Source organism: Podarcis bocagei, assembly GCF_964188305.1.
Source record: "Podarcis bocagei genome assembly, chromosome: 3".
NCBI classification, from domain to species: domain Eukaryota; kingdom Metazoa; phylum Chordata; class Lepidosauria; order Squamata; family Lacertidae; genus Podarcis; species Podarcis bocagei.
This window is the reverse complement of record NC_138127.1, coordinates 98,103,614-98,112,865: the sequence shown is the minus strand read 5'-3', so window position 1 is coordinate 98,112,865 and position 9,252 is coordinate 98,103,614. Positions and strand designations below refer to the sequence as shown.

Sequence of the window (9,252 nt, the reverse complement as noted above, 5' to 3'; positions counted from 1 at the left end):
TAGGAGACACTTTAGTTGTGATTTCCTATGAACATGTTTCTAATGCTGTATTTTACGTAACCGTAACCTGCCCTGGTCACGACTGGGAAATAAAACTAATAATAATAATGCAAAGCTTTCTACCTATTTTGTAACTTCTGATCATTCCTAATATCGGTCAATAAGGGACGCGGGTGGCTCTGTGGTCTAAACCACTGAGCCTCTTGGGCTCGCCAATCAGAAGGTCGGCAGTTCAAATCCCCGCGACGGGGTGAGCTCCTGTTGCTCGGTCCCAGCTCTTGCCAACCCAGCAGTTCGAAAGCACGTCAAAGTGCAAGTAGATAAATAGGTACCACTCTGGCAGGAAGGTAAATGGCGTTTTCGTGTGCTGCTCTGGTTTCGCCAGAAGCAGCTTAGTCATGCTGGCCACATGACCCGGGAAAACTGTCTCTGGACAAACGCTGGCTCCCTCGGCCTGAAAGCGAGATGAGTGCCGCAACCCCAGAGTTGTCTGTGATTGGACTTAACTGTCAGGGGTCCTTTACCTTTACCTTTTTAATATCAGTTAGTATCTCGAATTTGCTTGTTTGCTTGTTATCCCAATGGATCAACATGGCTACAACCATTTTATGAATAGATTCCTTGGCCTTGCCCCACGAACTATGAGTGATGACTTCCAATCCACGTGAAAACAGGCAATGGCAACTAAAATCTCACCCCTGGACTTCTCTCTGGGTCTTCTACTCAGCATGGGATATGATCAGGCCAAAGCACTCATTAAACAACATGTAGCAGACATAGAACACCAATTGGATCTAGCCAGGACCCCAACTTTTATTGCCAATGAATCCATCAGGTACTCTGCCTCCCTCGTGGCATATCTAACTAAACTCGAAGTCCCTAAGCATTGGAGGGCCTTTACCCTGGCTCAATGGCCTCCCCTCGGCTGTCATTGAAGGTTGATATAAGGAGATTGCTTACTCGGAGAGCAATGCCTCTGTGATTCTGGTCAAACAGAAACAATAGAGCGTGTGCTTCTCCAGTGCCTATATTATAGAGACATCAGGTTACAAACACCTTGGGTTACAAACACTTTGGCTTACAGACTCCGCTAACCCAGAAGTAGTACCTCAGGTTAATAACTTTACCTCAGGATGAGAACAGAAATCGTGCACCAGCAGCGTAGCAGCAGCAGGAGGCCTCATTAGCTAAAGTGGTACCTCAGGTTAAGAACGGTTTCAGGCTGCAGAGCTTTGAAAAATTAAAAAACAGAGTACGAGATTGGCTCCATTATTATCAAATAAAGGAGGCATATAACTTGGACAAAAAATTAGGCTTCCAGGTGGAAAAATCAAAATTGGAAACAGAATTGTTAGACCCTAAATTTGTCAAAAATGTATAACTTGCTGTTGAAATGGAATACTCAAGATGAAACGGTGAAATCTGCTACGATTAAATGGGCACAAGATGTTGGACATAATATTATGATGGCTGACTGGGAACAGTTATGGACCACTGGTATGAAGTTTACGGCATGTAATGCCTTAAAAGAGAATTTAATGAAAATGATCTACAGGTGGTACATAACACCAGTCAAGCTTTCAAAAACCTATCATCTGCCCGATAACAAGTGTTGGAAATGTAATGAAACAGAAGGTACATTCTTTCACCTTTGGTGGACATGCCCAAAGATTAAGGCATTCTGGGAGATGATTTATAATGAAATGAAAAAGGTATTTAAATATACCTTCCTGAAGAAACCAGAGGCCTTTCTCCTGGGCATGGCCGGCCAATTGGTGCCAAGGAAAGATAGGACTTTTTTAATGTACGCCACAACAGCAGCAAGAATACTTATCGCAAAGTATTGGAAGACACAAGATCTACCCACCAGGGAAGAATGGCAGATGAAGCTGATGGACTACATGGAACTGGCGGAAATGACTGGCAGAATCCGAAACCAGGGAGAAGAGTTGGTGGAAGAAGATTGGAAAAAATTCAAAGTATATTTACAAAAACATTGCAAAATTAATGAATGTTAGAAGGATGCTGGAATGAAGTTATATGGTTTTAGCAGAAATGTAGTAAAGAATTAAGTAAAAGCTGATTGATAATGGGCCAAAATGAAAAAATTTAAGGTTAGACCGTTAAGATAAATTGTAGAACAAAAATTGAGAAAGATGGAAAGAATTTGCTGAAATAGTTAATTGAACTAGACTACAAAAAAGGGAGGTGTGAGGAGGTCGATGAAACAAGTAAATGAAAGGTAAAGATATGGAATATTGGATGTGTGTTTTAGTGTTTTTGTTTCTTTTTGCTGTATTGTTGTATTTTTTATGTTTTTCTTTTTATGTATTGTAATGTATGTTCTGTTAATTTTTTTATTGTTTTCCTTTTTTCTTTTTTCTGTAATTTTTTAAACTTCTAATAAATATTATGTACAGTGGCAGCGGGAGCCCCCATTAGCTAAAGTGGTACCTCAGGTTAAGAACAGTTTCAGGTTAAGAACGGACCTCTGGAAGGAATTAAGTTTGTAACCCGAGGTACCACTATATTAGCCTCATCTCCCCACTACTCCATATGTTCCCAGGGTGCACAAGACAATTCTATACCTCCCTGCTGTTTTCAAATACTAACCCTGCTACAACATACAATGTTGTCAGCTTCTGCATAGCAGCGTTCAAAACCCGTCAGTTGATGACCTGTGCAACAATCTAGATTTAATGAACACCCATATCAGAGTGCTTTGTAAATTGATAGTCATAGCCTTTCGTATACCAACGTTTTATGCTCTTCCACATCCATTTAATGCTCCTAATCCTTCTTTTAGCTTCTTATAGTCTTTTATATATACCTTCTGTTTTAATAATTTTAGCTTTCCAAAACGTTTTACAGATTTTAAATGATTGTACCCCACCCTACTTATGCTGGTCTATGACCATAATAAAGATTTGATTGATTGATTGAATAGATCAATTGAAGTTTTATTTTTCTGGTCATTTTCATTTGAGTTTTTTTATTTCTAAAACACTCCTTGCTGCCATGTTCTTATTGTGCTCTGCTACAGGAAAAGCCTGTAGCTTAGTGGTAGAAGAACACAGCTCTCAGTCAGTGGAGGGATCTCAAAGGCACGTGAAGCCACTCTGATTTGTACAGTCCAGACAAAGCAGGGCTTTCCCATCTGCACCTACTGCCTACTTGCCCACCCAGCTGATGGAGCAGACTGCTGGACCAGTGTGGGCAATCATCATCATCATTTTTTTGGTATGCCGCCTTTCCATAGCTGAAACTATACTCAAGGCGGCTTACAACATGACAAGATTTACATAATTACAAACATAGCAGAAGTCATAAACAATATATAAAACACATCCAAAAGTACACAACCTAATGTAAACAATTTCCACATAAATCATAAGATCTAAAATTAAAGATACAGTGGTACCTCGGGTTAAGAACTTAATTCATTCTGGAGGTCCGTTCTTAACCTGAAACTGTTCTTAACCTGAGGTACCACTTTAGCTAATGGGATCTCCTGCTGCCGCCACTGCACGATTTCTGTTCTCATCCTGAAGCAAAGTTCTCAACCCGAGGTACTATTTCTTGGCTAGCGGAGTCTGTAACCTGAAGCGTCTGTAACCTGAGGTACCACTGTACAACAATAGTATCGATAACAGCAACCGCTCTCTCAACAATAATCCAGCCCCAAAATCTATCCAACAGCCTCAGCTTTTGTAGCTGGAGTCAGTCAGCACTCCACTCTCCCAGGCCAGATGGGAAAGGGCCAGTAAGGCAGGGTGCAGTTCTTCCAGAGCTCACAGCCAAGGATGGTCTCGTTTAAAGCAACACAGATAAAAATTAAAAACAGTTTAAAAGAGGAGTCCTTGGTGTTAAGCAGCAGCCACAGTCCTTGTGAAGCCTGTCAAGTCCCGCCCCAAGCCAGGTGGAAAGAGGCAAGGGCAGCGTCCTTCAGGCCCTCAGCAGGCAGTCCGCCTCAATTAAAACACACAAAGAGCTCCAGTGGTCTGATCAAAGGCCTACCTAGTCCAGCACTCTTCTCTCACAGTAGCCAGTCAAAAATGCCCATAGGAACCAAGACGCGAGCAGTGGCGTAGCGTGGGGGGTGCAGGGGGGGCCGGCCGCACCGGGCGCAACATCTGGGGGGGGCGCTCGCCGCCTCCGGAGTCTCCGAAGAGCCTCGGGCGCAGGCTGTAGCACCAGGGCCGCGGCCAAGAAGCCGAAGCTGAAGAGCCCGCTGAGCGCCGCGCCCAGGCAGAGCGCACCGGGAGGCACCACCGCCAGGGCCCGGCAGCAGCCGCAGCACCTCGCCACCATTCCGCCGCCAGACTTGCTCGCACAGGCACGGCCGCCCGCCGCCGACGCTGCTTCCTCTGGCGGCGGACACGTGGAGAGAAACAGCGGCAGCCGAGCGGGAGATTCTCCCTTTCTCACTGCAACGCTCCGGGGAGGGGGCGAGGGAGAGAGTCAGGTGGAAACGCGCGCGCGCCCCCAAGCCGCATCTTCGCGGGGGTTGGGGGGCGAAGCCGCCGGGTATTTGCGCCCCAAATTGGAGCGACCGCAAAAAGCCACCCTGCCAGCAGCAAGCTTCAAGGTCAAAGGCTCCCTTCGAGGAAGCTGCGATCCTCTTTCCAATTAAGTCCCACCCCAGCTCAGTTCAGTGGGAGGTGGATTTCCTGGGTCTCTTGTCCCTTAGAGGGCGCCTCTCATCATCCCGCCATTCTGAGAGCAGGGAGGGCACCTCTCAGGAGACTTTCCCCCGCATTTGCTTTCCCGCTCAGGAAAGCGCGCGCGGCCCCGGCTGGATCTGCAACTCTTCTGGTGAGCGAGGTTTAAACCAGAGGCAGGCGCTCCTTCTTGGACGGATGCCTTGAAGAAAAAGACCCCGCGGTCTCTTCCTTTCCTTCCCCTGCAGAGACCAGCCACGTCCCTCAGCCGAGTCCGCCTTGCTTCTCAAAAGATCCGGTCTACTACAGTTCATGGCTGCATGGGAGAGCGCTGCTTTCCTTGCAAAAGGCCCCCAGGTTGAGTCGCCGGCACCTCCAGCTATGAGAGGATGGGAGCAGTGGCGTAGCATGGGGGGTGCAGGGGGGGTCGGCCGCACCTGGCGCAACATCTGGGGGTTAGGGTTAGGGTGCGCAAATCCATGGGTTAGGGGGTGCAAATTACTTGCCTTGCCCCGGGTGCTGACAACCCACGCTACGCCACTGGACACGAGCACAACAATCTTCATGTTCCCCAGCAAATGGTACCCAGAGGCATCCTACCTCTGATATCGGAGGACAATACCTTCTGCATCACTCCCCAGTAGACAAGATTGTAGGAGAAGGAAGATCTGCATTCTCACAAGGCAACTCTCAGATACCTCTTGCATGTATATCCCCTAAGCACCATCAATCTCTGAGCCCATCAATATTTTTTTTTAAAGCAAGCCGAAAGAGCACCGTTGCTTCGTTCCTCCCCGGCATGCTGTGCGATGTCAGTAGCCTCCAGTAGATGGCGATGTGGGCCTCCGAGTGAGGCCTTTTCCGTCCTCCGCCCCCCCCCCCGTTGTCATTTGCCATGTTGTCCAATGCGCTTGATAGCTGCGGCAACATCTCTAAGCATCTCGGTAAATGACAGCTTTGAATGACAACGCTTTCTGCATTGCCAGTTTTTGCTCGCGATCGAGCCGTGAGGGGACAGATACCTGCCACTTCCATTTTAAACTCTGACAAAGAATTCGAAAGCAGGCCAGGTTTCAGCGAATAAGTAAAAGGATTGCTTTCACGATAGCGAAGTGAATGAGAATAAACTGGGCTCTCCTCCCCCCTCCATCCCTAGCAGAGATGTGGTCTCTGCTTTATTTATCGTAGCCCATCCTTCATCTGAGTAGCTTGCAATGCTTGGTAGCAGTGTGCAAGCTTTCCACAGAAAACGTCACAGCATCTCCAGGTACGAATGGGAAACCATAGCTGGATTGCTAGGCTAGGTAGAGCGTCTGTGTAAGGCAACTTCCAGCGTTCCATTTAATTTATACAAAACTCCTGCGAGGTAGGTTAGGTTGTGGGGTTCAGATACTAGCTCAGGACAACCCACTGAGCATCATGACTGAGCAGAAATCTGAATCTAGTGCAGTCTGTCCATAGTGCAGGGGGTTGCATGTGGCTCTCAGCCTAATTTCAAAGCCCTCTTAGGGCAACCTGATCAGATCTCTGGCAAGAGAGGTCCATCCCTTTCTTGGCAGCCCACTAGGTAGAGAAGAAGAAGAAGAGTTTGGATTTGATATCCCACTTTATCACTACCTGAAAGAGTCTCAAATCGGCTAACATTCTCCTTTCCCTTCCTCCCCCACAACAAACACTCTGTGAGGTGAGGGAGGCTGAGAGACTTCAGAGAAGTGTGACTGGCCTAAGGTCACCCAGCAGCTGCATGTGGAGGAGCGGGGAAGCGAACCCGGTTCACCAGATTACAAGTCCACCGCTCTTAACCACCACACCACACTGGCTCACACTGGGAGAGATAGCTAGGGAGAGAGTGAGGGGTGTTAGAAAGCGAAAGAGAGAGAGATAAAGGGTGTCGGGGGGGGGGGAGAGAGGGAGAGACATGGCGGATGTCAAAAAGAGGAAAAGAAAGGGAGAAGAGAGAAGAGGTGGCAGAAAGTTAGAGGAAAGAAAAGGATGGCCAAATCCACTTTGGCATCTCTCCTTATTCACGGCTGCACTCCACTCAGGTCAACTCACCACTGAATTGTGGCCCTCAACAAGATTATTCTCAAAGGAATGTGGCCCCTGTCAGAATAAAAGGTTCCTGAACGCATGCTGCAGTGAGTCTCTGTGAATACAGTGGTACCTCTGGTTACATACGCTTCAGGTTACAGACTCCACTAACCCAGAAATAGTACTTCAGGTTAAGAACTTTGCTTCAGGATGAGAACAGAAATCGTGCTCTGTTGGCGCGGCAGCAGCGGGAGGCCTCATTGGCTAAAGTGGTGCTTCAGGTTAAGAACAGTTTCAGGTTAAGAACAGACCTTCGGAACGAATTAAGTACTTAACCCGAGGTACCACTGTATGTTTTTCTTTTTAACTATAGCACTTGGAATATTTATAAATATGTGCATCCCAAGCCTTTACTAACCATCCTTTCCTTTCCATTTAGAACTTTCCATTTTGCTCTGATTATTCCTTCTGAGGTGGTTAAAATGTTCCCATTCCACACCCAATGAAATTGTGAATATACAATTTACATGTCAGATCAGTCAAGATCCAGATTGCAGATGTTAGTGGACTACAGGTTTCCTTCAGTCAGAGGCTTTGCTGGAGAAAGGGATTACACATGGTTTGTGTGACAACTGGAGAACACGGCTAAACTGTTCCGTATTACATAAAAAAATTCACACGATGCCATCTCTCTTGTTATATATAGCTGGAAGTGTTACTTTTTCAGCTCTTGCAAGCATTGCAATGCCGTCAATTAAGATTTAAACCCTTTAACATTCTCCAGAGATGCACTGTATACAGTTGTGAAGCTATTATTAAGAAAACTAACAGTATATATTTTGCATTGCCCCTTCAAAGAGAGATAATGGAAACAATTGCGAGATAAAGGCTATTATTGGAGGAAGATGGCTGCCGAATTCTTGAAGCAGGGTTTTGAGCTCTAAGGCCAACTCTAAGGCAAGTTTCTGCTCTATAACCAACCCTTAGCATTTGTTTTTATCTTCTCTTCCATTTTATTTCTTAACACCTTTTAGTGCTTCGTTTTGTTGTTTTACTTTATTGTTTTATTATTGTCCCTTGAGAATTACCTCAGAGGTCTTCTCCCAAGCAGCAGACACAACTGGGACGCTACCACCAGAGATGTGTATATGTGCCTCAAGGACCACAATTACAGCAACAGTCTGGTTGACTTGCTGTCATCATGTGTGGAAGTTATACAAAGACCCATGGTTCTCTATACTGATACTGTCTGTTGTGGTTTACATTAGAAAAAATACACGTTTTATGTGTATTTTCTCTAATGTAAGCCACAACAGATCCTCTCAGTTGAGAGGACCATGTATCTTGGCACTGGGTGTTATCTCCCGACCCAAATCTGTCTTTCACTTGGAAGCCAGCTCTCTTCATTAACTGTTATTCTTGAAGGCTAGTATCACTTGAAATTCAGGAAGACCAGTCAAGCATGTTGGTAGACTTAAGATTTCTTCCTGGCCTGTCAGGAGAGCAGTGAAGCTTACATTGGGAGCATCTCCCTTTTTAGCTTCTCTTTTTTCTTTTTTGGTGTTTAAGAAAGTCTTCATTTTTTCCTGTGAAATTCTTAACTCTTGTCACAATTCTCCACCAGAGCTCAGAAACTGTCCAATTCTCTGTGCAGAGCTGAATAGTCCTGACGGTTCCTGCCATCTCCTTTCCTTTTGTTGAGCTCCTCAGGCTCTGTTGCAAATGAGCTCCACCCAAGCCAAAATGATGTTTGCTACACCTTTCTTCTTCCTAAAACAGAACCAACAGCATGCACACAACCAGTGCTCCCCCCCTTAAAAAAATGTTTAGGGGCACTCTCATTTTCCTACTCATACTGAAATACTGCCCCTCAATGAGGCCAAAGTTAGATTCATAAAATGTTTAGGGGTATGCGTCCCCCCCCCGAAAAAAGCACTGCACACAACACATTTTGAGTTTTGTGTTAAGCCTGTTGCAGCACACACAGCAATGAGCCTGGTGGGAATAGCCCTACAGTGCTGTTATCCCTCCTTTCTTTAACTTGTATTAAGTGGTATGTAGAATCTGTACATTGAGGCCACATTCAACTATCTTGTGTAGACTCTGGGCTGGCTCCAGATTCATTCAAAGGTAATATTTTTGGCACCCATCTATCTCCAGCAGTGCTTTCTTCTTCTTCTTGGGGTACTCAAGGATACGCAGTACCAGCACCCCTTTTCCCCCCCTAGAAGAAAAGCATTGGTCAAACGTGTGGCACTTACTATAACAACTTCATTATGAGCACCATTTTTTTCTAGAAGAAAAGCACTGATCTCTGGAGACAATGGATAAGTTCATGCCACTGGAGAGTTACAGCGCCTGCTGTGGCTGTAGAGACCGATATGGGAGAAACATATTTTGTCGCACCTGGAGCAGATGATGGCATCCAGTTGTGCTGCTGCAGATGCACCATGGCATTTCTTCTCTCTGTGCCTCCTCCTGGTGGCCATTCCTCCTCTGGGAAATGCTATGGATGCACAACCTGACTGTCTTCAGGCATTGTGGATGTCTACAAGGGATT

The 9,252-nt window shown here is 45.9% G+C and overlaps 1 long non-coding RNA gene across 1 annotated transcript; it reads left to right on the top strand.

Moving 5' to 3' along the window:
* The first annotated feature begins 629 nt into the window (after nt 1–629).
* Nucleotides 630–7,275, top strand: LOC308583098. Its single transcript, XR_014006054.1, has 3 exons — nt 630–835; nt 5,850–5,928; nt 7,132–7,275. It is a non-coding gene; the product is annotated as an uncharacterized lncRNA (long non-coding RNA).
* The last annotated feature ends 1,977 nt before the right edge of the window (nt 7,276–9,252 follow it).